Source organism: Ictidomys tridecemlineatus, chromosome 13 (genome assembly GCF_052094955.1).
Source record: "Ictidomys tridecemlineatus isolate mIctTri1 chromosome 13, mIctTri1.hap1, whole genome shotgun sequence".
Taxonomy (NCBI): domain Eukaryota; kingdom Metazoa; phylum Chordata; class Mammalia; order Rodentia; family Sciuridae; genus Ictidomys; species Ictidomys tridecemlineatus.
Window position 1 is genome coordinate 1645555 of NC_135489.1, and position 22589 is coordinate 1668143.

The 22589-nt window shown below is 56.1% G+C and overlaps 2 long non-coding RNA genes across 5 annotated transcripts; both read right to left on the bottom strand.

Moving 5' to 3' along the window:
- Positions 1-6285: 6285 nt before the first annotated feature.
- Positions 6286-8366, bottom strand: LOC144370095 (uncharacterized). The gene is made up of 2 exons (XR_013430035.1): positions 7922-8366; positions 6286-7700 (listed from the first exon to the last, which is right to left on the bottom strand). It is a non-coding gene; the product is annotated as an uncharacterized LOC144370095 (long non-coding RNA).
- A 5093-nt stretch (positions 8367-13459) lies between these two features.
- LOC110599016 (uncharacterized) lies at positions 13460-16832 on the bottom strand. 4 transcript variants are annotated; one of them, XR_013429450.1, is made up of 3 exons: positions 16511-16807; positions 15758-16376; positions 13460-15305 (listed from the first exon to the last, which is right to left on the bottom strand). It is a non-coding gene; the product is annotated as an uncharacterized LOC110599016 (long non-coding RNA). The 4 variants fall into 4 exon arrangements; XR_013429451.1 differs by having other exon boundaries at positions 13460-14067; positions 14974-16376; positions 16511-16788; XR_002484930.3 differs by having other exon boundaries at positions 16265-16376; positions 16511-16765.
- Between the last annotated feature and the right edge of the window lie 5757 nt (positions 16833-22589).

The window sequence follows — 22589 nt, forward strand, 5'->3', positions numbered from 1 at the left end:
ATATCTCATTTAAAATGTCATTACAGGGTTGGGTATGTAGCTCAGTGGTAGAGTGCTCACCTTCATGTGGAAGGCACTGGGTTTGATCCTCAGCACCCCATAAAAAATAAAATAAATGTCTTGTGTCCATGTACAAGTAAAAAAATTATATAAAAAAATAAAATGTCATTATATATTCTGATACATGTATTTTGTAAGTAATTATTTTAATGTGTTTATTAAGTGCTTTTTAAATTTTCAAAGCATTGTCAAGCACCTGTAGAAGAAGTTCAGAATGAGGAAGGCCATGTCTCAGCCACAGGGCTTCCTTATAAAAGAGGGATCGAGGAGCCATGCACAAGTGACAAGCTGGGAGCTGGGATGGTGATGGGAGTGGGGTGACCACAGGAGCAGGTGACCATTGGAGTGAGATTCCACAGGAGCAGGGGTGACCATGGGAGCCGGGGTGACCACAAGAGTGGGATGACTATGGGAGTGAGATGACCATGGGACTAGGGATGACCAGGTAGCATGGAGGTGGGGAGGACCACAGGAGTGGGGAGGACCACAATAGTGGGGTGACCACAGGAGTGGGGTGACCATGGGATGGGGGTGAACATCGGAGTGGGGGTAACCGAGGTAGCAGGATGACCACGTGTACAGGATGACCACAGGATCAGGATGACCAGGGGAGTGGAATGACCACAGGAGCAGGATGGCCATGGGAGTGTGGTCACCATGGCAGTGGGATGACCACAGGAACAGAAGGACCACAATAGTGGGGTGACCACAGGAGTGGGGTGATAATGGGACAGGGATAAATGTGGGAGTTGGGGTGACCATGGGAGTGGGGTGACCATGGGTACAGGATGGCTATGGGAGTGGGATGGCCACAGGAGCGGAGTGACCATGGAGGGGATGGTGTGGTGAAGAGGTCAGGTCCTCATTGCTTGCGTGCCTCAGGGGTTCCACCCCGAGTGCTCAGCTCCTATGCTGTGGCCCAGCAAGTGGGTTTCATGTCCTCAGCAGGTCCCCAAAGTGGGAGCCGCAGACACCCAGGGCTTCTGCAGGGCTCAGGACTAGAACCTGCCGATTTGCGGCTCCCGTCCCCTCGGGTCCCTCTCGGGTGTGGGTCAGCTCACCGCCTAGGCGTGGACTCACAGCTGGCCCTGGAAAGCTGCTGCTGAGGGGCTCTTGGAGTTCCCCTGCTCAGATCCCGTGGGGCTCAGATCCCGTGGGGCTCTGCACTGGAGCCTCTCCGTCTGTGGCCGTGGGTCACCCTGCTCAGATCCCGTGGGGCTCAGATCCCATGGGGCTCTGCACTGGAGCCTCCCCAGAGCGGGGACTGGCCAACGCTCTCCTCACGTGCAGCGCTAACAGCGACACATTCTCATTTTAAGAAGGGAATTTCAAGGAGTATTTTGAACACTTATTTAATACAAAGGAATAAATAAAAAGCATGATTTGCATTAATATAAAAATTATGAACTTGGCTCAAAATCAGAAATAAAAAGGAAAACATGATTTTCTGAATCACTATATTTAAAAAGCGTCAGATCAACTTTTCAATGCGCAGGACAATTTGAAACATAAATGTCTTTTGAAATGTAAAATTAAAAAGTTTTTTTTTTTTTTCCTTCATACCAAGGCTCAGAGCTTAGACCCCACACATCACGTGCATTCTCCACACAGAAGGCCCAGCCCTGGCCCGGAGGAGATGGTCGGGGTGCAGCAGAGAGCTGGCTTCTTGGGACTGGTGCCTTTGTGGTCAGAAACTCACTGCCTGGGCCTGAGCCAGCTAAGTTGCCTGGCGGACTCGGGGCTGATACACAGCATCATGGTGGCACTGGGTGAGGGACCGACCCCAAACCCCTTCCGGCTGCTTCACATTCAGACTTTGCTCCTAGGAGGCCTTCCTCTGGTGGACCGCAGCCTGACACACTGGACACAGAGGAGCGGAGGAACCTGCGTCGCAGACCTTTGGTCTCCTAGTCCTGGCAGCTGGGGGCGTCTTCCAGAGCCAACCTCACAAAAGCAGAGCAGGCCTAGGTACCGGCTTGCTTCCAGACCTCTTCTCCTCTGGAAGGCAGATTTCCCTGTCCGGGGACAAGTGTCTCCATGCGTACTATGATTCACAGGTGGCTTTTCTGAAGGTGTGATCTTGCTGACAATTTCAGTGTACTCTGGGTGCCACCGGATTTTGTGGTGTTTTTAAGACCACTCTGGAGACAGGATGGAGCAGGATGACTGTGCTTTGGTGTAATCTTAGTTAAAAGTCTGTTTTCAAAGAAACTTGATCCTTATACAAATTAACAATTTATTCACACACACACATATTGTGAGAAGAGGCAGGCTGTGTGTGTGTGTGTGTGTGTGTGTGTGAAAATTGTTTAAATGACAGAAATTTAGCAGCAAAGAGAGATTTTTGGAAAGGATGTTTTCAGCTCCACAAGATGTAAGAGTGGTGTGTGAATGAAAGGGTGAATCCTTCTGTGGGATTTGAAATAAAATTTAAATGAAAGCAAAGGCCACGTTTCTTTCACTGTGGTCCGCAGCCAGGCTTACAGGAAGTGCAGGTTTGTGTTGCTTTGTTACTGAGACTTGATAATGAGGATCCAGATGGCAGGGAAAACAGTGTCCCCAGAGGAACAGCGTAGGTTCTGCTCACACCCAGAATTTAAAAGCAAACCCGTTCAGCATGCTCATGGAGGTCACCTCTACTCTTGTCACCTTCCTGCAGAACAGTGCTGGCTGTAAATTTAGGAGGGCTGCGCTCCAGAGAGGGTGTGGCCCACCCGGCTGGTGGAGTAGGCACCAGCTCAGTGAGCCCCGAGGTCGCCCTGCCTCCCCGCTCCAGGCCCACGCCAATCACACCCGTGCAGACTCATTTCCCTGCAAGAGATTTCCCTGGGCAAGGCTGGGGGGCTCCTGCCAGTCACACCAACAGGAGGGTCAAAGGTGCCCAGAAAGCGGCCCCAAGTAGCGTCTTACTAAAGTGTGTCTGACAAGATGGAGTTATGAGAGGAGAGAGGCCATCCACCGAGGAAACCCAAGCTAGGCAAAGGAGAGAGGAGGAGAGCAGGGAGAAGACCTGTCCTGAAGGAGTTTGGCTGGGTGCCCACTGCCTTCTGTCTGCCCTCCCTGGGCAGAGTGCGCCGTCAGGGAGCCCAGGACACCAGCCACCGAGCAGGACGGGCTGAGGGCACAGGAGGAGAAAGTGCAGCCTGTGGAGCCCTCGTGGGTGTGGCCTGCGGAGGACAGTGGCCATGCCCCAGGACACAGGAGGAGAAGGAGGTCTGAGCGGACTGGCTGGGGCAGGCCCTGTGGAGGGCAGCCAGGGACCATCAGGCAGGGAGCAGGAGCAGACTGCACCCCGGCTCTGTGTGCCTTCTGATCCCCTGCGACGGAAGAGGGCCTGAGAAGCGACACCCAAAGCCTCTGCGTAGCAGTGCTGCAGGCGAGGGTCTTCCCTGCTGGAGAAGGAGCAAGTGGGCAGGGTGGAAGAGGAGGCGGCTCCAGGCAGCAGAGCCTGAGAGTGCGACAGGGAGAGGTGACCCAGAACAGACCCAGGGTGCACTGCAATAGGTGCCCAGAGAGCGGCTGAGCGGGAGTCCCGGGATAGATAATCTCAGCGTTCCAGCCTCCTCCAAAAGGGTCTGCAATGATGGAATTCAAGCGAGGACCCTTTCCCCTTGGAGACTCACGATGATGGGTTTCACAGCTACACAGTCACTAGACCAGAGGCACTAAATGCCACAGAGACACTCTGCCTCTCCACCACGTCCTCCCTGGAGGACCCTCCTGCCCCCCGGGCAGTGGGAAGGGCAGTGGGAAGGGTCGCCTCTCTGGGAAACCCGGGGGCTGTTCCCACAGGTGAAGGGCGATGCCCCCCTGCATTTCTTCCCCTGCCGTCCACGCAGTGTGCCCACCTTGTGGGCTTTCCCATGGGGAGGGGTCTGTCTAGCCTGCAGCTGGCAATACGTGCCACCCTGTTTAAGTGGGCTCCAGGGATGTTCTTACCTAAAAACTAAGGACATCACTTTTACATCTTGAAGAAGGAAATACAGCATTAAATTAAGTCCAGCTGTGCATCAGCTGGGGGAGATTTCTTTCACTTGAAATCTGGGGGTACCTGAGCCACAGCCACTTTCCTGAGGTGCGGCCTCTGATGGCTTCACAGGAGTCTGCAGTCTCTGATCTCCCTCCGTCTGCTAGAGAATGTGCCGTGGCTGCTAATGCAGCATGTCCCTGAGCTGTTATTGGGAAACAAGGGCTTCTCTATAAATGGCATTTTCAGAGTTTTCTGTTTGGGCATCACTCCCTTTATTTAAGTTTCTGCAGTTTCTCAGCTGTATACACAGATGCATGCCTTCTTTGTAATTAGCTCATTTACAATACAAAAATGAGAACATTGTATATTTTCTGCGGGGCACTCTCACAACATTTTAAAATTTATTTTGCCAATTTGGGGTCAGTTTGTCCATTTCAGATGGGGTGATCTCAGAAACAGGTGATGAGGATTTTTAGCTACCTCTCTCCAACCTCAAACCAAAGAAAATCACTCCCATCCCATGCTCCAGGCAAGAAACCCACCAAAGGGCCTGCAGCTTCAGCCCAGTGTCCAGAGAGCTCGCCCCCATTGTGGTCTTCCTCATGTGGACACCACTAGGATCAGAATATAGCATATTATTGGATTTCTAATTTTCTGTGAAAAGACCAGGCTACGTTAAGCAGCCCTCACACACTGTCGCAGATGAGACCAATAAGCACATCCTGACTTAACTCCCGGTCTGGGTTGCCAAGGATACGCTGTCGAGGGACAGGGTCAGGAGTCAAACTGACCAATATTGAACAAATTGCATTGGTTTGAATGATTCCCCCTGAGCTAGTAATGATATGGCGAGCACAGGGCTGGGGTGCAGACAGATAACTCCTGCACTGGAGGATCACCCAGAGCGGCACTGGAACCCGGAATACGTGGACGCGCTTGTTCGGCATGTGTCTGAGCTTGTGAAATAGGCACAAGTGTGAGGCAGTGGCTCACAGAACAGTGGGCTGGTGCACATCCATCTACAGAGCCACAAGCGTGTACCTCTGTCTACACATTTCAGTTAATGTTACTCTTCAAGCTTGACAAGAACAGCTATTATGCTGAAATGTTCTGTTGTGGTTTCTATTTTTATTCTCATAACTATGTGTTTTGGGTTTTTTTGCTCCAAAACATGCTATTTTTCAGAGCACAATGAAACTAGGTAAATATTATCTAAGTTTTTTTTTTTTTGTGTGTGTGTGTAAGACCCTTCACAAACTACCTCAAGTGTATCACATATAAAAACTTAACTATCAATTTCAAAAATGATCAGAACCTAACAAAAGCAAAGAGTTCAATGGTATTCTTAATAAGTATTCTTCTAACCATTGCAATTAATACCTGTTCTGAGTGATCCATGCCAGGTCCGTGGGCATCCTCCCCCGTCAGTCTGGCTGACCAGGGAGAGTGCCCCTTTCTCATCTCCATCTTGCTCTCTCCCTCTGCCTCTATAGCATGGGGCTTTCAACACAGTTCATCAGGACTCCAGTTAGAGTCGTGCATTTGGCCAAGTGCTTAATAAACAGTCTGGAGCCACAAGAGATCCAGGCCTGCCAGCCTCCTGTCCAGCTCAGGAGCGGACAGCAGAAGATGCTCTCCAGGGCAGCTCCCCACCCACTCCTCCAACAGCCCTGGAGCCTCCTTGGGTGCCCCTTGTGCCCATCTCCACCAACACAGCTGAACTAACGTGGGCAGGAGAGGTGGGCATCGATGACCTCCCAGTACACTGCAGGTTGCAAGCAGCATGGTTAAAGGTCTAAGAACAAAGAAGTCAGGGAGAGAAGAGAAGGAACGAGAAGTAGCACCTGTGGGGGCTCTTCCCATGTAAGATGGGCTTCAAGACCCTCTGAAAATACTGAGAGAGAGTAAATTTACAAACTCAAAGAAAGCAGGCTTCCCCCTTGCCCAGGCTCATCCGTGAGAGCACTTTTCCAGAAGGTTCCAAGCATTGCCAGGCCTTGATAAGACTTGCCCCTGTGCTTGAAGAGTGTCGTCTAATGTCTGTGTGACAGTGGGACAGGTGCAGATGGGTGTGTGAACAGAACAGCTGGAAAACAGCAGAGAGTGCCCAACAGTCTTCTGATAAGTAGCTGAGTCGCCCGTACTACACGATTTATTTCTTTAAACACATTCTAGTTCCCATTCTTTAAGTTGGGGAAAAGAAGACCAAAACTGGCTGCATATAAAGAAAAAGAAAAAGAAGAAAAAACCAGGGGTCAGGACTATCAATATTTTAATGAATGGGATGTGATACTTGCTGTTTCTAAATCTAAAGACAAAGAAAAGGAAAAAAAATGGCCGATACAGTTCTCGATAGATGGGTTCAGAAAAGAATCATTCTGAGTCTGAGGCAGTACATCTATAAAAATGCTGAGTTTTGTGTGTGTTCAATTGGATACTGACCAGGGGAAGGCTGGAGGCAAGATAATTAAGTTTCTTTACTAATTTAGATCTTTGTAGCACTCCCCAGCCATTTCTTTAAGTCCTTCTGCCTGGCGGTGTCACCTTTGATGTTGGATTGTCTGCTGCGGTGAGAGGCTCTCCTGGCCTCACCCAGGTCCCTGGCCGTGCCTCCTGACAGGGTGCTGCCTGCATGTTGTAAACGTGCCGTTCCATTTCACACGTGTCCTGCAGTCTACACTAATCGCATTGTGATTTCACTATCAGTTTCAATAGAGGGGCGACTGATGAGGAAGATGCAGGGGAAAGTCTACAGCAAATCATAGAAAGGAAAACTAATACATCACAGCTCTTCACGTGCAGAAAGAAGATTCTTTGTAAGGCGAACTATTTAGAACACAGCTCATTCACGTCTTGGCAGGAGAGCTGCAGGGCACTCGCTCTTCACTTGGGATTTAAACGGACAGGTCAGAGGACAGGTGGTCCTGAACTTGCTCCTCCAACTTGGGCAGCCTGGGTCCTGTTTGCCCCACTCGTGAGGACGCCGCCTGCCACTCGTGGGCTCCTGAGCACAAGGAGGGAAGGCGAGCTCGGTGCCACCTGCTGAGGAACATCCGTGCGCAGGGTGCTCTGCAGTTCCACCTGGACCAACACACCCAGTGCCCCTGAGGCGACGGAGGGAGGAGATTTCGTAGATGAAGATTCTGAGCTCCAAAGACGCCTAACCTGCATCTTCACACTGCTGCCGTTTGAGCCCTGCTAGGTCCTTACCTGCGGCCACCCTGTGTTTTCTGAAGTTTCTTCTCTCTTTGTTCCAACCTCCATGGCAGTGTGGTCCACCTCTGGTGCTGACCAACACCCACTACCTGACCACCCAGGTTAGAATTTCTAGTCAAATCTTCTCCTGAAAGGCAGAGGAGACAAGTGCAGCTCCCGCCTCCTGATGTCCCTGCTGTCCTGCCAACCTCCTTCCCAAGCCCCTGTCCTGGGGTCTGTGACCTCTGTCCTCTCTGGCTTTAGACCTGGGGTTGGATGATCAGCCCCCTCTGAGCCTCCCTGTGGTCTCTGCATGATCGCAGGATGGGAGAGGTGGAGAGATGGAGTGTTCCAGAGTCAGAATCAGGGTCGTAGTCATTGTCTGATGGTGCCGACACTTGGCTCATGGCCTGCTGGACAATTCCATCCGGTCTTCCAAAACAGTGAAGCTCAGCATGCACATAAGCAAGTTATACTGGACCAAGCATCAACAATACCCACATGTCACTAGAAAATACTCACATGCTTTTGATGATCAAAAGCACATGACAAGATATCCCACGACAAGCAATAGGCAGAATTATGGCAAAATGTCGTGAAATATTATGGGCACATCAAATAGCCTGGTGAACTATTGTAACAGCCAACAGGTCACTAAGATCCTTGCATAGCCTTCCACAAAGGAGATTTACTTACACGACACAGGTTTCCTTGGCCCCTTCTGTGCGTCAGGCATTGAGCTACCTCGTCCCTGTGGAAGATCGTGTATAAGCAAATACACTGAATTTAATACTGAATGAATGTCCCATAGTGGTAAAAACTACAGACTGCCCCTAGCACCCATGGCTATTGTCCCGATGGTCCTTTTTGATTTCTTATTTTTGCTTCGTTATGTTGCAGCCATTTAAAATACATGTTAACCGAATGCTCACACATTTTATAAACTAAAACTCTAGAGCTGGAGGTGTACACATCCTCCCCTCCTGGAATCCGTTTCTGTCTAGTTGCTGAAATGTCTGCTCTAGTATAAAACATCTCTGGCCTCGTTCCTACTGTCCTAAGTGGCCTCACAGCCTTTTTCGCTAAAGTCACCACATTTGTCCTGTTATCCACCCTCAAGCTCCCGTTTCCGCTCACTGCCCCAGCCCCTGGCCTCTCTCCTCCCCCTCCACTGCCCCCCCCCCCGCCTCTCTCCTCCCCCTCCACTGCCCCACCCCCGCCTCTCTCCTCCCCCTCCACTGCCCCCACCCCCTGGCCTCTCTTCTCACCCTCCACTGCCCCCCCCCCGCCTCTCTCCTCCCCCTCCACTGCCCCCCCCCCCGCCTCTCTCCTCCCCCTCCACTGCCCCACCCCCGCCTCTCTCCTCCCCCTCCACTGCCCCCACCCCCTGGCCTCTCTCCTCCCCCTCCACTGCCCCCCCCCCCGCCTCTCTCCTCCCCCTCCACTGCCCCCTCCCCCTGGCCTCTCTCTCCTCCCCCTCCACTGCCCCCCCCCCCCGGCCTCTCTCCTCCCCCTCCACTGCCCCCTCCCCCTGGCCTCTCTCCTCCCCCTCCACTGCCCCCTCCCCCTGGCCTCTCTCCTCCCCCTCCACTGCCCCCCCCTGGCCTCTCTCTCCTCCCCTCCACTGCCCTCTCCCCCTGGCCTCTCTCCTCCCCCTCCACTGCCCCCACCCCCTGGCCTCTCTCCTCCCCCTCCACTGCCCCCTCCCCCTGGCCTCTCTCCTCCCCCTCCACTGCCCCCTCCCCCTGGCCTCTCTCCTCCCCCTCCACTGCCCCCACCCCCTGGCCTCTCTCCTCCCCCTCCACTGCCCCACCCCCTGGCCTCTCTCCTCCCCCTCCACTGCCCCCACCCCCTGGCCTCTCTCCTCCCCCTCCACTGCCCCCTCCCCCTGGCCTCTCTCCTCCCCCTCCACTGCCCCTCCCCCTGGCCTCTCTCCTCCCCTCCACTGCCCCCACCCCCTGGCCTCTCTCCTCCCCTCCACTGCCCCCACCCCCTGGCCTCTCTCCTCCCCCTCCACTGCCCCACCCCCTGGCCTCTCTCCTCCCCTCCACTGCCCCCTCCCCCTGGCCTCTCTCCTCCCCCTCCACTGCCCCACCCCCTGGCCTCTCTCCTCCCCCTCCACTGCCCCACCCCCTGGCCTCTCTCCTCCCCCTCCACTGCCCCCTCCCCCTGGCCTCTCTCCTCCCCTCCACTGCCCCCACCCCTGGCCTCTCTCCTCCCCCTCCACTGCCCCACCCCCTGGCCTCTCTCCTCCCCCTCCACTGCCCCACCCCCTGGCCTCTCTCCTCCCCCTCCACTGCCCCCTCCCCCTGGCCTCTCTCCTCCCCTCCACTGCCCCCACCCCTGGCCTCTCTCCTCCCCCTCCACTGCCCCACCCCCTGGCCTCTCTCCTCCCCCTCCACTGCCCCACCCCCTGGCCTCTCTCCTCCCCCTCCACTGCCCCCACCCCCTGGCCTCTCTCCTCCCCCTCCACTGCCCCCCCCCCCGGCCTCTCTCCTCCCCCTCCACTGCCCCCTCCCCCTGGCCTCTCTCCTCCCCCTCCACTGCCCCCTCCCCCTGGCCTCTCTCCTCCCCCTCCACTGCCCCCCCCTGGCCTCTCTCTCCTCCCCTCCACTGCCCTCTCCCCTGGCCTCTCTCCTCCCCCTCCACTGCCCCCACCCCCTGGCCTCTCTCCTCCCCCTCCACTGCCCCCTCCCCCTGGCCTCTCTCCTCCCCCTCCACTGCCCCCTCCCCCTGGCCTCTCTCCTCCCCCTCCACTGCCCCCACCCCCTGGCCTCTCTCCTCCCCCTCCACTGCCCCACCCCCTGGCCTCTCTCCTCCCCCTCCACTGCCCCCACCCCCTGGCCTCTCTCCTCCCCCTCCACTGCCCCTCCCCCTGGCCTCTCTCCTCCCCCTCCACTGCCCCTCCCCCTGGCCTCTCTCCTCCCCCTCCACTGCCCCCACCCCTGGCCTCTCTCCTCCCCTCCACTGCCCCCACCCCCTGGCCTCTCTCCTCCCCCTCCACTGCCCCACCCCCTGGCCTCTCTCCTCCCCTCCACTGCCCCCTCCCCCTGGCCTCTCTCCTCCCCCTCCACTGCCCCACCCCCTGGCCTCTCTCCTCCCCCTCCACTGCCCCACCCCCTGGCCTCTCTCCTCCCCCTCCACTGCCCCCTCCCCCTGGCCTCTCTCCTCCCCTCCACTGCCCCCACCCCTGGCCTCTCTCCTCCCCCTCCACTGCCCCACCCCCTGGCCTCTCTCCTCCCCCTCCACTGCCCCACCCCCTGGCCTCTCTCCTCCCCCTCCACTGCCCCCTCCCCCTGGCCTCTCTCCTCCCCTCCACTGCCCCCACCCCTGGCCTCTCTCCTCCCCCTCCACTGCCCCACCCCCTGGCCTCTCTCCTCCCCCTCCACTGCCCCACCCCCTGGCCTCTCTCCTCCCCTCCACTGCCCCCACCCCTGGCCTCTCTCCTCCCCCTCCACTGCCCCCACCCCCTGGCCTCTCTCCTCCCCCTCCACTGCCCCTCCCCCTGGCCTCTCTCCTCCCCCTCCACTGCCCCCACCCCCTGGCCTCTCTCCTCCCCCTCCACTGCCCCCTCCCCCTGGCCTCTCTCCTCCCCTCCACTGCCCCCTCCCCCTGGCCTCTCTCCTCCCCCTCCACTGCCCCCACCCCCCTGGCCTCTCTCCTCCCCCTCCACTGCCCCCTCCCCCTGGCCTCTCTCCTCCCCTCCACTGCCCCCTCCCCCTGGCCTCTCTCCTCCCCCTCCACTGCCCCCTCCCCCTGGCCTCTCTCCTCCCCCTCCACTGCCCCACCCCTGGCCTCTCTCCTCCCCCTCCACTGCCCCCTCCCCCTGGCCTCTCTCCTCCCCCTCCACTGCCCCCTCCCCCTGGCCTCTCTCCTCCCCCTCCACTGCCCCCTCCCCCTGGCCTCTCTCCTCCCCCTCCACTGCCCCCTCCCCCTGGCCTCTCTCCTCCCCCTCCACTGCCCCCACCCCCTGGCCTCTCTCCTCCCCCCTCCACTGCCCCCTCCCCCTGGCCTCTCTCCTCCCCATCCACTGCCCCCTCCCCCTGGCCTCTCTCCTCCCCCTCCACTGCCCCTCCCCCTGGCCTCTCTCCTCCCCCTCCACTGCCCCCTCCCCCTGGCCTCTCTCCTCCCCCTCCACTGCCCATCCCCTGGCCTCTCTCCTCCCCCTCCACTGCCCCTCCCCCTGGCCTCTCTCCTCCCCCTCCACTGCCCCCTCCCCTGGCCTCTCTCCTCCCCCTCCACTGCCCCACCCCCTGGCCTCTCTCCTCCCCCTCCACTGCCCCCACCCCCTGGCCTCTCTCCTCCCCCTCCACTGCCCCCACCCCCTGCCTCTCTCCTCCCCCTCCACTGCCCCCTCCCCCTGGCCTCTCTCCTCCCCCTCCACTGCCCCCTCCCCTGGCCTCTCTCCTCCCCCTCCACTGCCCCCTCCCCTGGCCTCTCTCCTCCCCCTCCACTGCCCCCTCCCCCTGGCCTCTCTCCTCCCCTCCACTGCCCCACCCCCTGGCCTCTCTCCTCCCCCTCCACTGCCCCACCCCCTGGCCTCTCTCCTCCCCCTCCACTGCCCCACCCCCTGGCCTCTCTCCTCCCCCTCCACTGCCCCCTCCCCCTGGCCTCTCTCCTCCTCCTCCACTGCCCCCTCCCCCTGGCCTCTCTCCTCCTCCTCCACTGCCCCCTCCCCCTGGCCTCTCTCCTCCCCCTCCACTGCCCCCACCCCCTGGCCTCTCTCCTCCCCCTCCACTGCCCCCTCCCCCTGGCCTCTCTCCTCCCCCTCCACTGCCCCCTCCCCCTGGCCTCTCTCCTCCCCCTCCACTGCCCCCTCCCCCTGGCCTCTCTCCTCCCCCTCCACTGCCCCCTCCCCCTGGCCTCTCTCCTCCCCTCCACTGCCCCACCCCCTGGCCTCTCTCCTCCCCCTCCACTGCCCCCTCCCCCTGGCCTCTCTCCTCCCCCTCCACTGCCCCCTCCCCCTGGCCTCTCTCCTCCCCCTCCACTGCCCCAGCCCTGGCCTCTCTCCTCCCCCTCCACTGCCCCTCCCCCTGGCCTCTCTCCTCCCCCTCCACTGCCCCCTCCCCCTGGCCTCTCTCCTCCCCCTCCACTGCCCCCACCCCCTGGCCTCTCTCCTCCCCCTCCACTGCCCCCACCCCCTGGCCTCTCTCCTCCCCCTCCACTGCCCCACCCCCTGGCCTCTCTCCTCCCCCTCCACTGCCCCTCCCCCTGGCCTCTCTCCTCCCCTCCACTGCCCCACCCCTGGCCTCTCTCTCCTCCCCCTCCACTGCCCCCACCCCCTGGCCTCTCTCCTCCCCCTCCACTGCCCCTCCCCCTGGCCTCTCTCTCCTCCCCCTCCACTGCCCCCACCCCCTGGCCTCTCTTTTCATCCTCCACTGCCGCTGCCTCCCGTCCTCTCTCCAGCTTCTTCAGTGCCATGGGCTCTTGTGAGGTTCCAAGGTGGCATCTGTCAAATGCATGCTCTTAGCTTCAGCCATGCCACGTCTGTCCACTTCCTGGGTTGCTGTCATCCCTCACATTAGGCCTGCCTATTGTTCAGGTGTCCACAGAGTGATGCGGCGTCCCCTTCAGATGTGGGGCCACCTGCCTGTCCCGCGTTCTCCTTCCTGGTTGTCACCCCGTCACTGCCTCATGTTAACAATGCCTCTTTTCAGGACAGTCTCGTGTCCCCATTCGGATTCCCGGTCACTCCACGCACGAGCGCTGTGCTCTGAGGGGCTTTGTTCCTGGTGTCTGGGTCACCTGGTGGGAGGGTCAACTGAAGGGCCTCCACCAGGGGAGTGAAGGTGAAGCTGGGGCCTGTGTCAGCCCCCTTTGTGGAGGCAAGGCACCTGGTCCCTGCGCCTGGCAGGGGGCCTCTGCAGGTGCCCACGGAAGCCCATGCCCCAGGAGCACCCACCATGGCCTTCCTGTTCTCTGAGCCTGCCCACCCTGTGGGAAGGTGCTTTGGAAAACCACCTCCCCTGTGCTAGCTGAAGGAAGTGTGTTTCCAGCAGGAAGCAGGACTTGAAAGTTCCAGCACATTCTAAGGGGGGTCCCTTCTGCTGGGGGGAGGGCAGCTGAGAGCAGAGATGGGGATTCAGAAACCAGAGTGCTTCAAGCCCCCGGAGATGGGTGTTTCTAGAAGGTGTCATCATCGTTTTACTTCAAAGACTGGATTTCCAGGGTGTCATATATATCAATATTCAAATATAAAGGCAAGAATGCCAGTCCTCCATAGATCAATAGTAATTATTTTAGAATAGTCGGATATATTGATTTATTCGCATCTCTGACCCTGTCCACTAGCACAAACGAGCAGGGATTACACGTGTGCACTCTGACATCAGGCCAGCATTCTCGGAAGGGGAAGACCAGGGTGTGTCTGCACTGCGGGGCTTTCTCCTGGTGGGAGGCTCAGGTGTGCTGCTCACACACAGGTGGAGCAGGTCCGTGTGGGGCCCAGGCCGCGCTCTGGCGTGGTGCTTGTCCGTTACTCGTGTTCGCCTCTACTCCTGGGGTGGTGGTGTTGGGTCTCCTTGTTGTTACCCACAGACCCACGGGTGAGCCGTGGAGAACAGAGTGAGCATGGCAGGTTGTTCACCTGCAGCTCCCACAGCCAGCGGCACTCCTGCCTGCTGACGTGCACATGACTCTGAAGTCTTCTCTTTCAAAATGGAGTTAACTGGTAGTGCAGACTCTGACATCGTGACGAGTCAGACCACTGGACCTGCAGAGGAGGAGGCAGGCGGGTAACGGGTTGGGTCAGCTGAGCAGGGTGCATTTATCCTGGCTGTAGACTGGAGTCCAGAAGAGAACAGAGCCGGGCTCATGAGGAGAGGCTGCACTCACGAGGCTACCTGCAGGGTGAAGAGAACTTGGCCACGGAAGGGGCTGCTGACCTGTCAGGTGGGCGGGGGGCTCTGAGCACAAGGCCTGCACGTAGGTCAAGGGCCAGGAGAAGTGAACAGAGCTGGGGCCCCGGAGCAGGGCAGGGCTCACCCCACGGCAGATGCTTCTCTGGGGTCTGTTCCCAGGTGGGCCTGAGGGGAGGGGCCTCTGCTGCTCAGGCTGAGGATGGATCTGGGGAAGGAGACGTCCAGCCAAGGTGTGGAGGACCAGCATTTTGATGGACATGTCAGTGGGACAAGCAGCTGAGCATCTCCCTGTGTCCCCACCAGTGTGGGGGCTCCATGCCTGGCCTTGTCCAGGGAGGAGGGAGGACCCTCAATCTCACCTGAGCCATTTGGTGAGGGGTGGCCCTGGCTGTGAGCTATTTCCGGGAATCCTAGGGAGTGGATTTGCTCTTACCCTTTACTATTTCCCAAACTATAAAGGCTTGGGGAGAAGTTCAAGATCATCAGAGGTAAAGAGCTAGTCTGTAGATAAAAGTTGAAATGTGATTAAATTCCTCATTTAACCAGAAAGTAAAACTTGGTTATTGTTAGTTTCCCAGAAACTGAAAATGGATATCTCCAGAATAGATAATGCAGAAACATAATGAAACCTCCTGCATTTGAGGTTCCAAAGGACCAGAGTGGATTCTTTCCTCTCTAAAGCTGCCTAGGTGGAAACCCACTCAGGGGAAACAGTGTCTCTGTGGGACGACAGACTCTGGCTGAGCCTCGGAGTCGGAGGACTGAGCGGAAACCTCCCTGCCCAGGAGGTCTGGGTCCCGGGGCAGAGGGTGCGGCCTGTTCTTATCTGCAAAGTGGGAACAACCACAGCTCTGAGGGCCTGAGGGGGCAGCAAGAAAGTGACCGTACCGGCCTGCCTTGCCTTTGGAGGATGAAGAGGAAGTCCTTTTGGCAATGACAGTGACAGAAGCACACTGTCTCTGTTCCTGCCTGTAAAAGTGCAGCAAGACACCACCACGTGTGATCATAGAGCACTGTGTGGGTGTGATCCTTCTGCAGACCCTGTGTGACTGATGCAAGTGTTAATAGTAACGACATCAGTGTCCTCAGTCAGGTCATCTGAAGGACTTAGCTCCATGTGGAGTCATGCTTCGTCCCACCGTGGTTGTTAAAGTTAGATAGATCCTGGAGGGCAGGTCATCCTGCTCAGGTTCTCTCAGGACAGAGTTCTCCAGCAGATACTGAAATTAAAGCAGACCAGAATAAATGCACACACAAGAGGTGCCAGCCAAGGCCTTCCATGCATGCACACCCCCACTTTAGAGGGGACCAGCACTTCCAAATGGAGGCAGCCATCAGCGACTCCTAGGGTCATGGAAAGGAGGCTGGGAACACCACTGGACGTGGGGATCTCGCAGTTGGAGAGGCGTGCTCCTCGTTAGCTCTGCTTGGCTCTTAACTACAGTACGGTGCTGTGAATGCAATGGCACTTATTACAGGAGGTAATGAGGCCTTAAATTGGGGAAATTTTAAAGACTATAGTATTTTATTGGTATAACTTTCCAAAATGATTACTTAGGAAGCTATTAAATGGATAATTCATCAGAACAATAGAATATGGAAGCAGTGGGATTGCAAGTGGCCCTTGTCCTAGAAACCATTCCTCCATTTCCATGTGACCAGCCCTGCTCACCTTCCCAGCCTCCTGTCCGCCCCAGGACTTTCTCTCCCTTCCACACACTCTTCAAAACGATTTCCCACTCATTGGCTTGGGTGAAGGCACAGAGGTCTTTCAATGTCCTTCAAAGGAACCGCAGGTAAGGGAGGACCCCAGCCCCAGGCAGAGCAGAGGGGACAGAGGGGGCAGAGCTTGAGGCAGGAGCCAGGCACAGGGGGCACCAGGCTGCAGACAGTGACCACACTCCTAATCGGTAAGTGTTTCCCAGGACAGCAGGACCATGCCCAGGCCGTGACAGACAGAGGGAGAGCCATGCCTCTCCAGTCCCAGGGAGGGGGAAACTGGGGAGCAGTGGGGTGCGGGGCCGCAGACGTGCCTCCAGGAGCTAAGAGTCACAGCCACCGGAGCAGGGAAGGACTCAGAGGCACTCGGCAGGGGCGTGGGAACGCCATGCCCAGTGCTAAATAGCGGTTTCGTAAACAGACTGTATGCTGGATGGAGGAGCAGGATGCGCATGCTCACGTGGACTCTTAGGGCACCTCGTGGCTTAAAACTGGCACAGCAAGGGACGGATCACAAGTGGAAGTCTCTTCACCATGGACTGGGAGCCAGGGAAGGGCGAGGTCCCTGGCTACTGTTAGGAAACAGGAGGATTGAAAATGAGGAAATAGTCTCTCACAGGACTGCCTCTTTCCGTTTTCCGGCTGCAGAGGCGAGCTATGTGCTGGGGAGCGCTCTCCAGGTCCCTGCTGGGTCTGAGTCACTTACCTGCAGGCTCACTTAATTTGCCTGTGGCTGAGGGGCTGCAGGGACCCACTAAACAGGGCCCAACCGGCCGGAGGCCTCTGGGCGGAGGGCGCCCGCTCAGGCTCTGCTGGCATGTCAGGGTGGATCCAGGGCAAGGCGATCCTCAGGCCCAGCCTCCCCTGGATTCTGTTTTTAGTTTTAATCCTTTAATACTCTTTGCAGGGATCTCCATCCAATAGCTCGAAATGTCAAAATTCCCTTCCTCTGAAACAAATGGCTGTAAAATAAATGGTCAGCATTATAGAAACTGAAATCAACAAGTTACCATTCAAGACAGTCGCTGTGAGGTTCCTCCTCTTAGAGGGCTGATCAATCTGCTCGTGTTATTCCAATATTGCTTAATGATTCACTTTGCAGTGATTTGTTTTTAAAGAGCAAAGTCCTCTTCATGCAAGTGCCACTGAGGCAACTTCCCGGGAGGGCATCTGTGAGTCCCCAGGCACAGGGCTCAAATCCAGAGGCCACAGCACCGAGGCAGGGTGTGTTGGAAGCAGCCATCTAAAAACGCCTGGATTTCCTCTTTGTGTGGTTGTGTAAACGGGTTAATTTTCGTTAGAACAAAAGGGGATGTTACTGCAGGATGACGGAGATGCCTCAGCCACAAACAAGACGAATACTTGCTTTAAAAAAAAAATGTCAAAATGTGGATGTGCCTCCAATCATTTAAAAAATAGAAGGTGATAAGTTGAAAATGTCAGGTAATTGGCAGACAGATAGAAAGTTAAACTGTGTCCTCAGTGAAGAAAATTAACCAGCAGCTGCCAGCAGGGACCCCAAGGTCATGTGAATGCCAGAATCAAGCGAAGCCCAATCATTCAGAGGGGGTCCAGCCTGATGTTTCCCTCCCTGGTCATTTTCAGATCTCTTAGGAACTGCCCTGAACTACTGCCAACATGTGTTCATTTCTAAAAATTACATGGATTGTGATTTATTACCCATCACAATACAAAAATCCACTGTGAATTAAATCAGCCCTTTGTTTAAATTGCTGCCCGGCAATCCGCATCATATCATCATAAATGACATTGAAGTTATCATCCGCAGCCCTCAGCCTCGGCCACTGATAAGGCCCCACCATGGGACGATCAATACTTACTATTCATTTTTGAAATTATCTTCACATTGATCCCTGAACAAGTGCCAGCGACACAGAGGCACAGTGACTTTAATACAATAATTATATACAGGTTTACAGGCTCATCCTCCCGGCCAATAAAAGCTGTCAACTGGCAGGGACAGTTACAATCCCATAATCCATCAAAACGCTGTTCTCTGACCTATGGGCTTCTGGGCGTTCGGGAGACCACGATCAACACGCCTGTGGAGGAGAGCGGAGCGGCTCGGACTGGCTACACAAAGGCTGCAGATGGACATTACTGATTAGCAGAAATCCTCCCGCCGAGCAGTGCCTGCACTTTTTTTTAATGATAGGAACAATGAAGGGGCATCTATTTGCTAATTGTAATTCACCAAGAAGGAGCTCAGACAGCCTTTTCCTGGTTTTATATTTTAGTCTTTAATTGATCAGGTTTGACTTTCAGCTGATGATACACGGTAATGAAGGAAGTCATAGAAATCATGGTGAGGACAGGTACCGACAGTGTGCATACACCCAGACCAACGTGCACACTCGCACACTCGTGAACACCCGGTGTGTGCACACAGCACACACACACAGGTGCAGAATCACAGTAAAAGCCTTCCCAGGCCAGGCTGAATGGATGCTGTAACTTAGTAAAGAAATACGTGTGTGCTTGCAATGCTGTTCCTGTATGACAAGCTCATTCACTGCATCTCTTTAAGGTGCCATTGAATGTAACCTTGCTTAGGGAACAGACTAAAAACCTTAACAGAATATATGTTGGGTTTCCTATTAATTCTTAACTGTTTCCAATTATGATTTGATAATCAATTTGCACTGCTAGAGGATGGGAGCTGGCTGGGCCCAGGCTGTGAACAGAGTGCCCGGGAACCTGGGAGCCCTCTTACAGCGGAACAGAAGGGGGAAGAATCACTGTGCATGCTCCCTGAGAGGGCAGGGCCAGCGGAATGCACCAGGGCTGAGGATTCTTGCTGCCTCCGCAAACTTGGGCTGCCTGAGCACCAGAGGATGCGGCTCTAATACGGGCGTGCATTGCAAGCACGGTGCCTTGCACCTCAGCCAAAGTCTGTTCTACACTCTTCAGTTTTATTCTTCTGTTCCCAAAAGGTCCAGTCAATTATTTTTTGAAGGTGTTGAGGATCTCAGTCGTATCAAATTTGACAAACTACTGACTTTTTAAAGAATTTTTGGAAAATGTGTTCATTGTTTAAAACTGCTATTGTAAAATACTGATGGGAAATGGTCACCTGGCATGGGGTGGAACTGCTGTCCATGAGTTTGTGCGACATGGGTTGGAGTGAATGTGTGTATTTGCAGAGTAGTTGAATATTAGACGGGCCTTGAGGGAAACTGGAGGAGTGATTTTATCTATTGGGGGCCGGAATAAGCAAATAGTGGTTACAGAGTACCAACCCCGGAACTTGCTGGGAGTGTGAGGAATGTGACAGATTCAAAAATTAAGCACTGGGCGTGGGGCTGGGAGAGCTATCTGAATTTGCACTAGGCATTGTTATCTTCTGATCTATTCACTTTAAATTTATTTTTAAGAAACCACATTGCTTATCACTAAGGGAATGCACCCTGCTCCAACCTGCCTTTCCACCGCCCAGGTTCTTGGACACTATCCTGCCGAAGGAGGGCTCCAGGGCTTCTCTGGGTCCAACCCTTGCAGTCCAGCTGTGTGGATACCTTCTCTCATTCTCTTATTTTACGCCAGGTCAGGATTTCTCCATCTTGACTCTGCTGATGCTTTGAGCCAGGCCTTTACAGTGGTGGGAACTGTCCTGAACACTGCAGGGTCTTTGCCAACATCTCTTACCTCTGCACATGCCCTTCCCCACCTGTGACAACCGCACCTCTCTCCAGTATCCCCAGGTACAGCCTAAAGTTGTAGCTTGGTTCAGAGACACTGCTGTATTTTTCTTCTCCTGTAAGGATGCTGTGCCCTTGCACCAGTCTTAAGAAGTGGCCCTTGGTGACAGAGCACCAGGTCACATCACTCCATGATTTTTAGCATAGTTTCAGGTATCTTGAGTGCCTAGCAGCTTGGGCATTACCAGGGAGGTCTCTTGCCCCTAGAAGATTCTGCTTTGCATGTCAGCAATGGTGGATGGGTGCCAAGACAGAAGCTGTGGGAGCTGCAGAGCAGCCCGTCTCAGCAGAGACCACGAGGATGGGTGGAGATGCACAGCTCTGGAGGGAGGGTGCCCTCCACCCTGCTGTTGGGGCTGGAGGAGCCCCTGCCCCTGGTCAAGCACAGCCTGGGCTGCTTTTCCACCCACAGCTTGGAACAGAGACAGTGCTGGAGTCCTCTTGTCTGATACCACACTGATGGACGGTAGCAAAACCAGAAGAGGGCAGGGTCTTGAAGGGCAGGAGCACTGGGTGCTTCTGTGACCCCTCTGGGAGAGGAGATATGCGTGCCCTGGAGGGACTCGACTGGAGTTAGCTGAGGGACCTGAGGAATGTGGACTCCTGGTCAGCCAAGGGAGGTCCTCAGCAACTGGATTGGGGTTCTCCCTCCCCTCAGCATGGCAAGAAAGGAGAAGGACCTTGGAAATGAGAAGGTAAGGAAAGTGAAGAGTTTTGTGGTTCAACAAGAAGTGGATACTATGGAAAATGGTGCTGCCATTGTGTCCAAGTTAGTAGTTCTTGTTAAAGGCAAAGTCTGAAGTGCAGGCTCCAGCCAATGTGTGTGATTTGTGATGACATCTGTGCCTCAATATGCTAATAACTTTGAATAACAGTGATTCCTACCACTTGAGGGACCTTTTAGAAGATGGGAGAATCACTACTTCTTTTTCCAGGAGATTTTCTCAGATGTTGTTAAGTCCTGCGTGGAGGGAGAGCCAAGGAGAAGGCCGTGAGCTAGAGATGGTGCAGCCCCTGGTTCCTGCCAGCCTCCTGTCAGAGCCTTGGGAGCAGGGAGCAGGCTTCTCGGGCCACGTGATGGTGGCAGGTGAACGTCTCCAGGAACGTTTCATTTCTTCCTTAATTCAGGCTCCACTCATGTGTTTCCTGGTCCTCAACCTTCCACTAGAAAATAGCGCAGCTTGGAGCTCAGAGACGGTCACATAAAAGATATATGAAATTCTCAGCATCCTCAAAGTGCCTTCTCCTGTATTTTTATTTAATTGCTTTCGACTTATAACAATGGGAAGTACTGAGCTGTGGCAGAACAGCGGCCGCGGGAGCCGCAGACGATGTATCTATTATCTCGCTCGCATGAAGGTCGTGGCCTATGACAGTCGGAGTAGCAGAAACATTAGAAATCATGTGCAATTTAATCTTTACACAAATAAAGGAAAAGCATCACAATGCCTGAATAATGAAGACCCTCTCGGAGAAAGGGAAAGTCCGTCCCTGAGGATGGGCTTCATTTTCTCTCCTGAGCGGTTCCAGTGCGCACACGGATGAGATCCGCTCTCGCTGACACGCGTATTAATGGCGTTGGGGCGGCCGAGTTGATGTTCCCGTGATTGCCGCGCGCAGCTGTGACTCGGTTCTCCTCCGCGCTCTGCACAGCCGCTGTCACTGCGCGCTGTCACCGGGAGTGGAATTAACCGTTTTCCCTCCTGCTTCAGCGGAGAAAGCTTCAGGCCTCACGTTGCAGGATAGTTGCCTGAAGCACCCTAAATCTTTTAGAAAGTTACAAAGAAACACAAGTTCTGAGCCAGGCTGAGGGAAGTCCAACAGTCCCAGGAGCATAAACTGGAGACGTTTGAGGCAGAAACAAAGCGTTGTGAACACTCCTTGCCTGTGAAAAGGAGTTTTCCTGCAACTGCTTCCTCTGGCCCTCAGACCCACAGAGGAGGAAGGGGTTGTGCAAAGCCCCATCTGGTGGGCAACTCTTCCCACTCACTGCCAGGAACCCTGTGCCAGGTTGTGTAGCCAGGAGCAGGTGTGCCTTGGGCAGGAGACGGACTGGGGAAGAGAGAGGCTCAAGGCACAGGGAGAGGAGGAGACCCCGGGCCTCACAGCCTCCTCCTCATAGGACACACGACAGCAGGCCCTGGCCAGAGCCCTGGGCTGCCCAGGGAGGGGAGGAGACCCCAGGCCTCACAGCCTCCACCTCATAGGACACACCACAGCAGCCTCTATACAGAGCCCTGGGCTGCCCAGGGAGGGGAGGAGACCCTGGGCCTCACAGCCTCCCCCTCATAGGACACACCACAGCAGGCCCTGGCCAGAGCCCTGGGCTGCCCAGGGAGGGGAGGAGACCCCAGACCTCACAGCCTCCACCTCATAGGACACACCACAGCAGCCTCTATACAGAGCCCTGGGCTGCCCAGGGAGGGGAGGAGACCCCAGGCCTCACAGCCTCCCCCTCATAGGACACACCACAGCAGGCCCTGGCCAGAGCCCTGGGCTGCACAGGGAGGGGAGGAGACCCTGGGCCTCACAGCCTCCACCTCATAGGACACACCAAACCAGCCTCTGTACAGAGCCCTGGGCTGCCCAGGGAGGGGAGGAGACCCTGGGCCTCACAGCCTCCCCCTCATAGGACACACCACAGCAGCCTCTATACAGAGCCCTGGGCTGCACAGGGAGGGGAGGAGACCCCGGGCCTCACAGCCTCCTCCTCATAGGGAACACCACAGCAGGCCCTGGCCAGAGCCCTGGGCTGCACAGGGAGGGGAGGAGACCCCGGGCCTCACAGCCTCCCCCTCATAGGACACACCACAGCAGCCTCTGTACAGAGCCCTGGGCTGCACAGGGAGGGGAGGAGACCCCGGGCCTCACAGCCTCCACCTCATAGGACACACCACAGCAGCCTCTGTACAGAGCCCTGGGCTGCACAGGGAGGGGAGGAGACCCCGGGCCTCACAGCCTCCCCCTCATAGGACACACCACAGCAGCCTCTGTACAGAGCCCTGGGCTGCACAGGGAGGGGAGGAGACCCCGGGCCTCACAGCCTCCACCTCATAGGACACACCA